At 42.7% G+C, this 15,674-nt stretch overlaps 1 protein-coding gene across 2 annotated transcripts in view; it reads right to left on the bottom strand.

Annotated features, from left to right (window-relative positions):
• The window catches only part of TMCC1 (transmembrane and coiled-coil domain family 1), a 244,387-nt gene extending 243,106 nt beyond the window's left edge, over positions 1 to 1,281 (bottom strand). Inside the window, exon 1 of one of the 2 annotated variants that reach the window (XM_039231305.1) lies at positions 1,124 to 1,281. The gene's annotated coding sequence lies outside the window, so the exon portion shown is untranslated. Of the gene's footprint in view, positions 1 to 745; positions 839 to 1,123 lie in introns of those variants that run through there. The other variant, XM_039231304.1, reaches the window with a different exon arrangement.
• Between the last annotated feature and the right edge of the window lie 14,393 nt (positions 1,282 to 15,674).

Below are 15,674 nucleotides of genomic sequence, written 5' to 3'. Positions count from 1 at the left end.
CTGGACCAACACGACACACACCTTTGCTTAAAATGAACAACAACAGCAGCAACAAAAAAGCAGGAGGTTGCCTATAAACGGACATTTAGGAAGGTGCAACTCCTTTCTCTTCCTACAAGGATTAATAAAAGGCACTCTGGGGCCAAGCCAGCCAGCCTCTTCTCACAACCCACCCTGCAACACCTAGCCTCTCTTTCCCAGTACCGCGCGCGGGCTCCTTCCTCCCCTCAAACGACAAGTTCAAAATCAAAACAAAAGGTGCGAAACTGGTTCCAGGTGGCAATGGCTGGGCCCCAGTGGCCAACTTCTGAGGACGCCAGAACACGCGAGAGCTCACAGGACCCCAGACCCCCAACAGAGTCTACTCCCAAACAGTCCCTCGGGCCGCGCGCGGCCCAACGCCCCACACGCCCCTCCCTCCCCTCGGCCCTGGAAGGGTGGAGGATGGAAAGGGGGACGAAGGGAGGGGGTAGGGAGGGAAGCCCCAGTGTCCAAGTGACAGCGGAACGAGCAGGGAAGGAAAGAGGCCCGGCGGGATGCTGGAGGACGAGTCCTAGGCCCGGAGCTCCAGCCCCGAACGGGGGCGACCGAGGGTCCGAGCCGCACCAGGCCGCGAGCGGGAGGCCAGGCCCGCGTCGGCCGCGCCACTGGGCCACGCTCCCCTCACGACTCCCCACACCCGGGGCGGAAGGGCCGTGAGGGGCCGTGGCCGCCGCCAGCGTCCGGGGCGGGAGCACTCACTCACCGGTGCGGAGGGGAGGAGCAGCCGGCGTCTCCGCCAGCGCCGTGGCTCGAGCTCAGGCGCCGGCTCCTGCCCCTGCGGCCGCCGCGCCGGGTCCATCCCCCCCAACCACCCCCCTCCCGGCCCTCCCCCCGCGCCGCCTCAGCCGCCGCAGCCGCCGCTGCAGCCGCCACAGCCTCCCTCAGCCCCGGCGCGGGAGCGCGAACCGGCGCGAGGGGGCGAGAGCGCGCGCGCCCGCCGCCACCGCCCACAACCTCCGCCCCCAGCTGGCGGCGCAAGCGCGGGGCGGCGACGGGCGCGCGCACGCTGCGGGGGGCGGGGACGGCCCCCGGAAGGCGTGGCCCCGCCCACCCACGCGGTTTCTGGTCTGCAGAGTAGAACCTTGGCAGGTGATCCTGCGCTGCTCGCGCTGCTCTCCTCCCCGCTGCGTTCCTCCCGGCGTAAGGTCCAGAAACCAAGGCCCTCTGGTCTGACCCCTTTTTCTGGCGAGCGAGGGTCCAGAGCTACGCAAACTTGAGCAGACTTCAGCCGCCGTTCTGGAATACACACACCTGTTCTTCCCACCTTGATCGAAAGGCCTTCCTTCCTTCTCCGATCTAGCAGGTTTTCGTCAGCTGCTGGGAAAAAGACGGAGGCTGTTACTATTTACCGTCTGGTAATACCACTGAAGGGACCACAGCAGCCATCAGCCTATCCCTTTATTATTCCATTTTTCTAACTGATTTATTCGTTCATCATTTATGTATTGAAGCTTCCGTGTGGTAGGCCCTGTTCCACTTGCTGGGGGTACACTATGGAAATAAAAGTGTCCCTAGCCACACGAAATTAGGTCTGGTGAAGAAGGACAACGTTAAAGGGAGAATCACAAGACGTTAAAGCTTGTAATTAGTAAGATCTCTTCTGGGACGTACAAGATGTTAAGAAAACCGGGGGGGGGGGGGGCCGGTGGAAATTTAGTCAAGGATATACAGGCTGGAATCCAGAGGCTGACTGGAAAGGAGTTAACAAGGACCGACAGGTGAGAGCTTGGCATGGCCAGAATGGTGTGTTGAAAGACCACTGAGTGTGGAATTGAGTGCGGGAAGAGGTATGCAATAATTGAGGCAAGGGTTTGAGAATCTGGGGACGCCATTGAGGATTTTTCATTATTTCTATTTTTAAACCATCACTTCTGGAGGGGGCTCAGAGTTGGGACAGAGGGCCCAGTTAGAAGGCTGCTGTAACAGTCAAGGCAAGGTAAACTGGTGATGGTAGAGAAGAGCACTTCCTAGGGACAGACAGGGCTTGATGATAGTTCGGATGAAAAGTGAAGGCCAGGGAGGTGGCAAGATTATCTTAGATTTGAGGTTGATGGGGGGATGCGTTTATAGATCTCAGGAGCACTGTAGGAGGCCCCTGAGGAAACTAAAAATGGGTTATAAACATGAAAGCTAAAGCTACAAGTAAATTTCTAGAAGAAAACAAAAAAAAATCTTTAGTGATCTTGAGATAGGCAAAGATTTCTTAGGCCACAAAAAGAAATAGTTCTTAATTTGAACTCCATCCAATTAAAAAATGTTTATTCTTTAAAAGACACCATTAAGAAAATGAAAAGACAAGCGACAGATGGGAGGGAGAATTTGCAATACAATATATCTGACAATAGACTTGTATTCAGAATATATAAAGAACTCTTATAACTGAGTAATAAAAAGGCAATAAACAACCCAATTTAACAATGAGCAAAGGTTTTAGTAAACATTTCACCAAAGGAGAAAAAAATGGCCAATAAGCAACAAAAAGATGCTCAACAACTTTATTCATCCAGGAATTTGCTAATCAAAACCACCAAATCCACCACTACACTCTCCTTAGAATAGCTACAATTAAAGTCTTATGACCCATTAATCCCACTCCTACACATTTCCTTAAATGTACTCAAGGTCCGAATAAAGACAATAACAAAGTCATACTTCCCCCAACATGCTACAACTAACCTGCATACAACTGAAACATATACCTTTCCCCAAAAGAGAATACCTTTCAGCCTTAGGTGATGTTCCCTTTCCATTTTTGACATCCTGTAACTTAATACTGCAACATAGAGTTAGCTACTATCAATACATCTCCGTTGTGTAGTAGCAATTAAATTTCCCCCTTGGTAATTAGGATCAGCCACCCCAGCCAAAACAGGAATGCCCTTCTTAACATTAGTTTCAGGTGTAAAACACAGTGATTTGACAAATCTATATACTATGCTATGCTCACCACAGTGAGCCACCTGTCTCTATACAACACTATTTGAATACCATTGACTATATTCCCTGTGCTGTACCTTTCATCTCTGTGATTTGTTCATTTTATAACTGGAAGCCTGTATCTCCCAGTCACCTCGACTTATTATACCCATTCCCCTACCACCCTTCCCTCTGGCAACCACCAGTTTGTTCTACATATTTATGGATCTCTTTCTTCTTTTGTTTGTTCGTTCATTCATTTTTACTTTTCTAGACGCCACATATAAGTGAAATCATATATTTGTCTTTCCCTGTGTGATTTATTTCACTTAGCATATAAGAAACTTCCTCCTGGGCGGCTCAGTGGGTTTACCGTCTGAATCTAGATTTCAGCTCAGGTCATGATCTCATGGTTTGTAGGTTGGAGCCGTTTGGCTCTGCTCTGACTGCTGACAGAAAGGGATTCTCTTTCTCCCTCTCTCTCTGCCCCTCCTTCTCTCTCTCTCTCTCTCTCTCTCTCTCTGTCTCTCTCTCTCAAAATAAAATAAACATTAAAAACAAAAACAAAAACTCCTCTTTGCCTGTTGATTCAGAGCCATGAGATACCCAAAGTACCCACGGGACAATCTCCATTCCAGTTCAAAAGAATCATTGTTAGCAGCACTACCAACAATAGCCAAATTATGGAAAGAGCCCAACTGTCCATCGACTAATGGGTGGATAAAGAAGATGTGGGCTCTGGAATATTACTCGGCAATCAAAATGAATGAAATCTTGCCATTTGCAACAATGTGGATGAAACTACAGTGTAATAAGCTAAATGAAATAAGTCAGTCAGAGAAAGAAATATATGATCTCACTCATATGTGGAATTTAAGAAAAGAGATGAATATAGGGGGAGGGAAGGAAAAATAAGATAAAAACACAGAGGGAGGCAAACCATAAGAGACTCTTAAATACAGAGAACAAGCTGAGGGCTGCTGGAGGGGTATTGGCCAGGAGGATGGGCTAAATGGGTGATGGGCATTAAGGAGGGCACTTGTCAGGGTGAGCACTGGATGTTTATTACATGTAAGTGATAAATCACTAAATTCTACTCCTGAAACCATTATTACACCATATATTAACTAACTTGGATTTAAATAAAATGCAAACAAAACTATTTTGAAAAGTAAAAAAATAAAAAATTCATTATTGGGTCTTCTGGTGGAAGCCCTCTTCCCTTTGGAACCAAGACCTACAGACCAGCAGAGCTTCTGGCCAATTCTTCTTCAAGACAAAATGAGCAAACAGGTGCCTTGCTTGAAGTTCTGCCAACCATGAGGCTTTTTCTTCACTGTTCTTCAAGACTACCCCAGAGAGGAGCAGTACTATAGCAGTCCATTTTCACCCAGCACCTGCAACCTTTGTACACGAGGCTATAAACCAAGACTATTCTCTCTTTTCCCCAGTCAACTGATCATAGGAAATGCCCCAGTGGATTGTATCTGTGGGCTGAGAGAGAAAAGATAATGTAGCAAGGAGCCAACGATATTTGGGCCACTTCCTCATACAACTTACTCATACCTTCAGTGACCATACCATTTGTGATTGCCATTTATGCACAACTTTATAGTTTGTGAGTCAGAAAGCACCTAGTTCATGATGGGCAGCTCAGATTACCTGGTAACTTGATGGCCCATGGTCAAGCATTCAGTCTGTACTAGGCCTCAGTAGTAAGCCAAAAGCTATTTCTCAAAAGGAGAGTAATTATATGTAGAAGATGGCAGGGTTTTGCTCCAAAATCTTAAAGTTCTGCACTGTAATTCAGGGAGCAGGCCACAGACTGTAATCAGCATTTCTATTAGCCCCTTGCAGAATGAGGCTCTGAGTTTGGTTTTTCAGAAATCTTGGCCCTCAGCGTTTATTTCAAGGTAGATTTAGAAGCTTTCCAGTCATCTATGCATCATTTGAGCTGGGGATTGAAGGCCAGAGCTCATCCTTCTCTTTCCCCACTTTCTTCAGTACAGTTAGGAGCAACCAGCCAATCCCGTTATATTCCTAAATTGACTACACTATCCTAAGGCAGAAAATACATGGCCTTTCTCGACCTCCCTTGCTATAGTTATTTGATTAGGAATACCCAGGGGTGCCTGGGTGACTCAGTCAGTTAAGCGTCGGACTTCCGCTCAGGTCATGATCTCACGGTTCGTGGGTTCGAGCCCCGTGTCAGGCTCTGTGCTGACAGCTCAGAGCCTGGAGCTGCTTCAGATTCTGTGTCTCCCTCTCTCTGCCCCTCCCTGCTCACGCTCTGTCTCTCTCTGTCTCAAAAATAAAAATAAACATTTAAAAAATTAAAAAAAGATACTTTAAAAAAAGGAATACCCAATGCCTCATCATGCCATGGACTACCAGTACCCTCTTTACCCCTGAAAATAGTCATTAGTGTGCCTTTATTTTTTTTTTATTTTTTTTTAAATGTTTTATTTATTTCTAGGAGAGAGAGAGAGAGACAGCGTGAGCAGGGGAGGGTCAGACAGAGAGGGAGTCACAGACTGAAACAGGCTCCAGGCTCTGAGCTGGCAGTCAGCACAGAGCCCGACACGGGGCCCGAACCCACGAACCGCGAGATCATGACCTAAGCGAAAGTCGGACGCTTAACCGACTAAGCCACCCAGGCGCCCCATCATTAGTGTGCCTTTAAATCTAACTAGGTTAGGGACACTTGGGTGTCTCAGTCAGTTGAGTAACCAACTTTTGATTTCAGCTCAGGTCATGATCTCACGGTTCATGAGTTCAAGCCCCACATGGAGCTCTGTGCTGACAGTACAGAGCCTGCTTGGGTTTCTCTCTCTCTCCTCCTCTCTCTCTGCCCCTCCCCTGCTTGCAGTGTCTCTGTTTCTCTCAAATAAATAAATAAATAAACATTTAAATCTAACCAGGTTAGAGAACAATTCAGAAAACTCATTCTTAAGATTCTGTTCATTTAGAACCACTTTCAGTACCAAAATCTGTATCAGTCAGGGTTCAGAAAAGCAGAACAAGTAGAAGACAAGAAATAAGAGATTTATTTAAAGAAATTGATTTATGCAATTGGGGGTGGGGAAGAGGGCTAGTTAAGCAAAACCAAAATTCACAGGGCAGGCTATCAGGAAGGGCCGACTGGAACTTTCAGGCTAAGGCAGAAACTGCTGTCCCAAGACAAATTTCTTCTTCAGGAGAAACTCAACTGTGTTTTTAAGGACTCCCCAATGACTGAATCTGGCCAAACCAGATTATTTGGGATAATCTCCCTTTCTTTCTTTTTTTCTTTTTTTTTAATGTTTTTATTTATTATTGAGAGCAAGAGCATGAGAGAGCATGAGCAGGGGAGGAGCAAAGAGAGATGGTGACACAGAATCTGAAGCAGGCTCCAGGCTCTGAGCTGTCAGCACAGAGCCCGATGTGGGGCTTGAACCCACCAACCATGAGATCATGATCTGAGCCGAGGTCAGACGCCCAACCAACTAAGCCACCCAGGCGCCCCTAATCTCCCTTTCTTAAAGTCAACTGATTAAGGACTTTAATTATTTATACAAAAATGCCTTCATAGCAATACTTAGATTACTGTTGACAAGTGTAAAATAACTGGAGACTATAGGAAAGCCAAGTGGACACTTCAGAGAGACTATCATATAATCAAGAGAAATGAAAACATATGTCCATCCACACCAAGACTTGTACAAGAATATTTATAGCAGCTCTATTCACAGTATCAAAACACTGGAAACAACTCAAATGCCCATCAACAGGTATGTGAATGAACAAATTTGGTAAATCTATATGATGGACTACTACTCACTAGTTAAAAGGAATGAACTACCAATACACCCAGCTATGTGGATGAATCCCAAAGCCATTATACTGAGCAACAGAAGCTGAAGACAAAAGAATACACATTGTATACTTCCATGTAAAATTCTAGAAAATGCAAACTAATCTATAATGATAGCACATCGTTGGTTGCCCAGGTCCAGATATGGTGACAGAGATGAGGGGTAAATGATTACAAAGAAACTTTTGGAGATAATCAGAATAATCTGAATCTTGATTATGGCAGTGGTTTCATGGGTATATACCTATGTCAAAGTTCATCCAGTTGTGTACTACAAATAAGTGCAGTTTGTTGTATGTATAGTATGCCTTAATAAAATTGTGATTAAAAAGAATTCATTAAAGGAGTACCTGATTCTTGATCTCCAGATTGTAAGTTTGAGCCCGAAACATGGAGTATAGACATTGCTTCAAAAATAAAATCTTAGGGACACCTGGATGGCTCAGTAGGTTAAGAATCCAACTTCAGCTCAGGTCATGATCTCGTGGTCTGTGGGTTTGAGCCCCACATCGGGCTCGTGCTCACAGCTCAGAGCCTGGAGCCCGCTTCGGATTCTGTGTCTCCCTCTCTCTCTCTCTCTGCCTCTCCCTCATTCATGCTCTGTCTCTCTCTGTCTCTCAAAAATGAATAAGTGTTCAATGATAATAAATAATAAAATATTTTTAAAAATTCTTTTGATGTAATTCATAGCAGATTAGAAACAGCAGAGCAGAAGATTGGTGAACTAAAAGACACAACCAAAAGTATACAGAAAGGGAAAAGGAGGGAAAACACAGAAAAGAGCATCAGAGATACATGGGACACAGTGAAAAATAGTGCTACAGAATAGAAACTGTATAAAATGGAAAAAATATTGGTGTGCTCCTATTGAAAACATTATACAAATGATTCTGCCTTTGGTGAGGTAATATCTAGCATTCAAACACTTCCCAATTACTTTTAAGAGTGCGGAAATTGGAAAATTATCCATTTGGCAACATTTGGTAATATCATGGAAGAATATTTATGCAAAATCAAATGACACCAACAAAACATGACACATTACTCAGAGGATGAAATATAAAGCCCATTTATTAAAATGTTAGCAGGTATTATAAAAGATATATTTGGGGATAAGGTGAAAAGTGCTAAACTTTAACTCATTATTTTAGATTCAATACCTAATGTATGTATGTAACACAGATAATAATTATGATTCAACTTGTAGATTTCTAAACTCAAATGCTTTCTTGTAAAGATTTTATTTATTTTTAAAATGTTTGTTTATTTTTGGGACAGAGAGGGAGCATGGGGGAGGGGCAGAGAGAGTGGGGAACAGAGTCTAAAGCAGCCTCCATGCTGACAGTAGAGAGCCTGATGCAGGACTAGAACTCATGAACCATTAGATCATGACCCAAGCCAAAGTTGGACGCTTAACCAACTGAGCCACCCAGGCGCTCCTAAAGATTTTATTTTTAAGTAATCTCTACACCCACCATGGGGCTTGAACTCACACCCTGATATCAAGAGTCGCATGTTCCACAAACTGAGCCAGCCAAGCGCCCCCACTTTAAATTTTTCATAAAATACTTACAAAAACTGAACTTGACAAAAATCACTTGAGAAGCCAGAAATATGACAATGGTGCAACTATATGGTGAAAATGTAGCATTGTAATTGTTCTTTGAAAAAAATGATATACCATTATATAGCTTTTTAAAGCATTCTTTAAACTTCATTATGAGCAGTGCAGTCAAACTCTCCTTTAACATTATTGAATTTAAAAGTATCTTCCAAAAAACTGTATGACTGCTTTTCGGTTTCAGTTAAATGTTTGGGTATATTGAAAAACACTGAATATAAATATAAGACCACTGTTAAATAGATGACAGAGAAATTGAGTTGATACTATCATGCCAGTAAAAATTCAGTTACAGTGTGCAATGATCTTTTTTATGATGATATTAACAAAGAACATGGGTTCTAAAATACCAGCTGACGTTCTACTTTCAAATATGTTTGTCTAAATTTATTAACTTAGTCCTGACTTAGTATGATGCTTTAGATAAAATTAATGGTTTAAATAAAATGATACAGAAAATTCAATGTACAAAAAAACAAAATTTTGAATGTATATAATGCTCTCAAAAACCTCAAAGGGATTAAGAAGTTCTACAAAGAAAAACTAAATGAGAATGCTTATAAAAATAGATTATTTTTAAAAACTAGATTTATTGGGGCACCTGGGTGGCTCAGTTAAGCATCCAACTCTGGATTTCAGCTCAGGTCATGATCTTGCAGTTTGCAAGTTCAAGCCCCACATTGGGCTCTGAGCTCTCAATGCAGAGCCTGCTTCAGATCTTCCGTCTCCCTCTTTCTGCCCCTCCCTCTCTGGCGCTTTCTCTCTTTAAAAAAAAAAAAATTAAAAAATGGATTATTAATCGGGTGCCTGGGTAGTTCAGTAGGTTAAGTGTCTGACTTCAGCTCAGGTCATGACCTCAAAGTTCACAGTTTGTGAGTTCAAGCCGCATATCGAGCTCTATGCTGATAGCGCAGAGCCTGGAATCTGCTTGGGATTCTGTGTCTCCCTCTCTCTCTGCCTCTCCCCTGCTCATGCTCTGTCTCTTTCCCTCACTCAAAAATAAATAAAACATTAAAAATACTAGAAATGTCTTTCTCTTTTAAGAAAATAGATAATTGATTTTTACAATAAGTTGCAGAGCCTTTTGACATTGGTTTCAATCTCTTCAACATAGAAAATACTAGAAAAAGGAGATTTCAGTTGCAAATTCCTCAAGCTACCTATGATCCAAACCCAAATTTTAAAATAAATTTCTTTTTTATCCTGCATTTGAAATGCAATGTCATTTTTAAAGTAAAAATGTATGATCCTGAACAAAAATAATGACCTTTTTCAGTCTTTAATCTAAATCCTTACTATTCAAAATGTGGTCCTTGGGGGGCGCCAGGGTGGCTTAGTCGGTTAAGCGCCCGACTTTCGCTTAGGTCACCATCTCGCGGTTCGTGGGTTCGAGCCCCGCGTCGGGCTCTGCGCTGACTGCCAGCTCAGAGCCTGGATCCTGTTTCAGAGTCTGTCTCTCCCTCTCTCTCTGACCCTCCCCTGCTCACGCTGTCTCTCTCTCTCTCTCTCCTAGAAATAAATAAATAAAAACAAAAACAAAAACAAAAACAAAAACAAAATGTGGTCCTTGGACCAGCAGAATCAGCATGACCTGGGAGAGTGTTAAAAATGCAAAATCTTAGGGGCGCCTGGGTGGCTCAGTCGGTTGAACGTCCAGCTTCGGCTCAGGTCATGATCTCATGGTTGGTGGGTTCGAGCCCCGCATCGGGCTCTGTGCTGATAGCCAGCTCAGAGCCTGGAGGCTGTTTCAGATTCTGTCTCTCTCTCTCTCTCTGACCCTCCCCTGCTCTCTCTCTCTCTCTCTCAGAAATAAATAAAAAACATAGAAAAATATTTTTTAAAAAGTGCAAAATCTTAGCCCTATTCCAGATCAGTTTAGTTAAAGTCTTTATTTTAGGCAATCTGGCAATCTAGACTAAGCACTGGACTAAGTGACATGTAATTTGACGAATGGCAGTGAGCATGAACTGCAACAGCTATTGAAAATTGACAGTTAAAAGCAATTAATGGGTATTAGTGATAGTATTGGTGGGAAATGAATGCAAAGGAACTGAAAACCTTTAGTTGTTTGGTAAAATTTTGCATAACTTCCATTGAAGTATTGTGGTATCTTTGTAGCAATAACATCACATTTCCAAATATGCCTCCATATATGTCTTTCAGGATGTGTTTAACTCTGCTAATGTGGATAGCCAGTAAAGAACGTATCTTTACAAAATTAAAATTTAGTAAGAACTAGTTACAGTCTAGAGAGACCAAAAAAGGCGGTCACATCTAGTGTCCACTATATGCAAAATATATAAATGAGAGAAGGTAAAGATTTAAATTGTCATAAGAAATTTCATTTCCATGGAAGCAGGCTAAGTAACTGTTATATGGCAAATTATCATACACTATTAACTCTTAATTTCTAATTCTTGTGCTAATTTCTCTTTCTTACCTCAGGACCTTTGCTTGTGCTGTTTTCTGTACCTGGTACATCTTCTCTCAGACTCTGCTGACTTCTCATGTTAAGGCTAAAATGTCATTTCCTTAGAGAGGACTTCTCTGGCCCCACAGACAAGGTCAGCTTCTTCCAACACACCCCAAAAGCATTCTGAACATCCCCTTTATTAGCTCAACATACATGCAATTTCCCCTTGATTACCTGCTTTCCTCTCTGGACTGTGAGCTCCATGATGCAGGGACTTTGTCTCTATTGTTCTGAACCCACTGACCTTTCATGTATCTCTTCAGGTGCTCAATAAATGTTTATTGGATTAGTAAATGAATGAGGGGCAACTCTATTAATATTAAATGAGATATGGCCCTGCCTTATATTTTGTACAACCCTTTACTCTTTTTAGCACATTTATTTCCGTTACCCTAACTTGTGCCTCCAAAACACCCAGATCTGCCTAGTTAGCCTCTCAGCCCTTAAACTGTGTAGGAGGTCTCCTACCCCTTAGATAGGAACTCAGACTGGAGATGGAGTGCGTGCCTTCCCGTTGTAACTCTGCCACTTCAGACCCATGTCTTGGGCAAGTTATATTGCCTCTCTGTGCCCCAGCACCCTTATCTGTACTTAACCCAGTGGGCTACTATGAGCAGGAAGTGAATACACACATGTAAAGCACTTGGAACACTGCCTGGCACCTGACAAATGTTTGTTTGTTTTTTTGGGGTTTTTTGCTATTATTACAGGAGTACTATGAAGATCAAGTGAGTTGGGGCCAATATTACAGATTAGGCATCCTCAATATTGTGTTGAATAAAAAAGCAGCCAGACACAAAAGTCCACATACTGTATGATTCCATTACATGAAGTTCAAGGACAGGCAAAACTACCTAAGATGATAGAGGTGGGTCACAACAGAGGGGTGGGGGGGCCAGCATATTGACTAGGAAGGGGTACATAGCAGTCTTCTTAGATGCTTGTAATGTTCTGTATCTAGATCTGAATGGTGGTTATACAAGTGTCTATGTATGTAGAAATGTATTCCTTTTATTTTTCATTGTTTTGCTTAATGTTTTATTTATTTTTGAGAGACAGAGACAGAGCATGAGCTGGGGAGGGGAAGAGAGAGAGACACATAGAATCCAAAGCAGGTTCCAGGCTCTGAGCTGTCAGCACAGAGCCCAGCACAGGACTTGAACCCACAAACTGTAAGATCATAACTTGAGCCCAAGTGGGACGTTTAACTGACTGGGCCACCCAGGTGCCCCTGTAGAAATGTATTCTTAAGATTTATGCACTTTATGTAATTTATACCTCATTTTAAGATTTAGGCAGAAGTAAGGGATTGTGACCAATCTCCTTTTATCTTGGCCTGGAGGGCTTCCCCTAGCCTCTTCTCTGCCTCCCACCAAGAACCTAAGAGGTGAGACTTGATGAGTTTTAATCCCTTTCCCCTTGTTTCTTTCTTTCTTTTTATTTTTTAAAAGTTTATTTATTTATTGGGTGAGAGAGAGCGCATGAGCAGGGGAGGGGCAGAGAGAGAGAATCCCAAGCAGGCTCTGCACCATTAGCCCAGAGCACAATACGGAGCTTGAACTCACAAACCATGAGTTCATGACCTGAGCTGAAATCAAGAGTCAGACACTCAACTGACCGAGTCTCCCAGGCGCCACTCCCCTTGTTTCTTTCTGTCGACAATAAGCCATATATTCCTTCCACTGACCTGGCCTTAATCCTGAGGGGGGTAGGAGAAGGCCACATTCCAAAAGCCCAGCAGGTAAGGTAAAGATGAGTACAAATGGTCCTATCAATAGTGTGAACTCAGAGCCAGTGGTACCAACTCCCATGGTCCTCATACAATCCAAGCAGAACCAATAATACATGTAGTTCCAGGGGAATCGAGCTCTGACAGCTTTTCTACTGGGGTCTTATGATTCGAATTGCTAGTGGTTGGGATCTCAACCCAAATGAGTTGGTATCTCATTTGGTTGGGAGATCCTAACCAAAATGGTCTATTTTGGTTTCAAATGATTAAAATCCAGAGCAAACAAGCTTCACAAAAATCTCAGCAACTTATTGGAAGGATGCTGGTATGGTTATAGAACACATCCATGGAAAGGGAAGGCCCTCAGGGGTGCCTGAGTGGCTCAGTCGGTTGAGCGTCCTACTTGATTTTAGCTCCAGTTACAATCCCACGGTCATGGGGATGCACAGCCTGCTTGGGATTCTCTCTCTCTCTCTCCCCTCTCTTCCCTTCTCTCCAGCTCACATGCTCTCTCTATATCTAAAATTAAAAAAAAAAAAAGGGAAAGGAAAGGAAAGGAAAGGAAAGGAAAGAAAAGAAAAGGAAAGGAAAGAAAAGAAAAGGAAAGGAAAGAAAAGAAAAGGAAAGGAAAGAAAAGAAAGGGCAGGGCCTCAGAGACACCTGGATCCTAGAGTACTTTCTCTCCTCTATGCCTCTCTTAGCTTTATTCTATCAAACCAGCTTTCTCCTCGTGATGGAGAACATGGCTGCCATCAGTTTCTGAGCCCCACACAACATAACCTCACACTAGAAGGCACAGATCAGCTTACCATAAATCCAGACCAGAAAAATCTCAGGGAAAGATTCTGATTGGCCCATTTTGAGTCCAGTGCCCACCCGTAGACCAATCACATGCGGGCATGAGGGTGGGGCATTGTGACTGGCAAGACCCAATGGAACTGCATGATGGTTAGAAAGTAGAAAGGAACAGGTCTTCCAAGGAAGGTATTGTCCTCAGAAGAAGAAGGGGTGCTGTGCAGGGCAGACAGCACAGTAGGTGTCATAATGGTAGAATAGAAAGGAGCACAACTGAATCCAAGAGGCCAGGCCTGTTTACTTCCTTAATTATGAATAACCTCTCAGTCCCTATTGTGCAGGATCGAGAGATGAGGCCACCAGCTTGATCTACAGATTCAGTGCAATCTCAATCAAAATCCCAAAATAATAAAAAATATTATTTTGTGAATATCAACAAATTAATTCTAGTGTTTATACAGAGAGAGTACAAAAGACTCCCAGAAGAGTCAATGAAATACTTAAGGAGAAGAATAAAATTGGGAGACCGCCACTCTAAAGCTCACTCTAGAGCTATATTAAGCAAGACAGTATGGTATTGGCAAAAGAATGAACCAATAGATCAAAGGGATGGAATAGAAGTCCCAGAAATAGATCCACTAAATATAATCAGTTTATGTTTGACAAGAGAGTGAAGGCAATGCAATGGAGAAAAAAAGAGTCTTTTCAATAAATGGTGCTGGTGCTGGGACAGCTGGACATCCACACGCAAAACAAAGAAAGAAAGAAGGAAAGGGAGAATCTAGATACAGGCTTTACATTCTTCATAGAAATTCACTCAAAATGGAACATAGGCTTAAGTCTAAAACACAAAACTATGTAGTTCTTAAAAGATAACACAGTAGAAAATCTAGGCAGCCTTGGGTATGGTGATGACTTTGTGATACAATGCCAAAAACATGACCCATGTATCTTAGTCCACTTGGGCTGCTATATAGCAAAACACCACAGAAAAAGTAGTTTATAAACAACAGACATTTATTTCTCACAATTCTAGAAGCTGACGTCATGAAGATCATGGTGTTTGCATGGGTGGGCAAGAATCCTTTTCCAGGTTGCAGACTTCTCGTACTCTCACATGGCTGAAGGGGCTAGGGAGTCTCTCTGAAGCCCTCTGAATTATAAGGTACTAATTCCATTAATGATGACTCTACCCTCATGACTTATGCATTTCCCAAAGGCTCCACCTCCTAATGCCATCATCTTCAGGGGTGAGGACCTCAACATTTGAATTAGAGGTGGGGGTGGACCCAAAAACATTCAAACCATAGCACCATGAAAGAAATAAGTGATAAGCTGGACTTAATTAAAATTAAAAACTTCTGATCTGGGAAAGACTCTGTCAAGAGAATGAGAAAGCAAGCCACAGACTAGGAGAAACTGTTTACAAAAGACGTACCCAAAATACACAGAGAGCCCTTAAAATGTAGCAATAAAAAAGCTAACAACCTGATCTTAAAATGAGCAAAAGATCTGGACACCTCACCAAACATGATATACGGATGGCAAATACGCATATGATAAGATACTCCACAACATATGTCATTAGTGAAGTGTAAGTTAAAGCAACAGATACCACTAGACACCTACTAGAAGAGTCAAAATCCAGAACACCAACAATACCGAATATTGGTGATGATATGGAGCAACAGGAACTCTCGTCTGTTGCTAGTGGGAATGCAAAATCGTAGAGCCCCTTTGAAGATGGTTTGGTGGTTGGCAGTTTCTTACAAAACTAAACACATTCTTTCCATACAGTCCAACAATCATGCTCCTTGGCGTTTACCCAAAGGAGTTGAAAACTTATGTCCACCAAAAAACCTACACATGGATATTATGACAACCCTATTCATAATTGTCCAAACTTGGGAGCAGCCAAGATGTCCTTCTCTAAGTGAATGGATAAATAAACTGTGGTCCATCTAGACACAGGATACTATTTAGCACTAAAAAGAAGTGAGCTACCAAACCATGAGAAGATATGGAGAAATTTTAATTGCATATTACTAAGTAAAAGAAGTCAATATAAAAAGGCTATATATTGTATGACTCCAACTATATGGTGTTCTAGAAAAAGTAAAACTTATAGAGATAGTAAAAGGATCAGTGCTTCTTAAGGGTTAGGGGTAGAAAGAGATGAAAAGGCAGAGCACAGAGAATTTTTAGGGCAGTGAAAATACTTTGTATGATACTATCATGGTGGATA

Source organism: Hyaena hyaena, unplaced genomic scaffold (assembly GCF_003009895.1).
Source record: "Hyaena hyaena isolate Hyena2069 unplaced genomic scaffold, ASM300989v1 scaffold_56, whole genome shotgun sequence".
Classification (NCBI taxonomy): domain Eukaryota; kingdom Metazoa; phylum Chordata; class Mammalia; order Carnivora; family Hyaenidae; genus Hyaena; species Hyaena hyaena.
The sequence above is the reverse complement of the archived record's forward strand: the minus strand, read 5'-3'. Positions and strand labels throughout refer to the sequence as shown.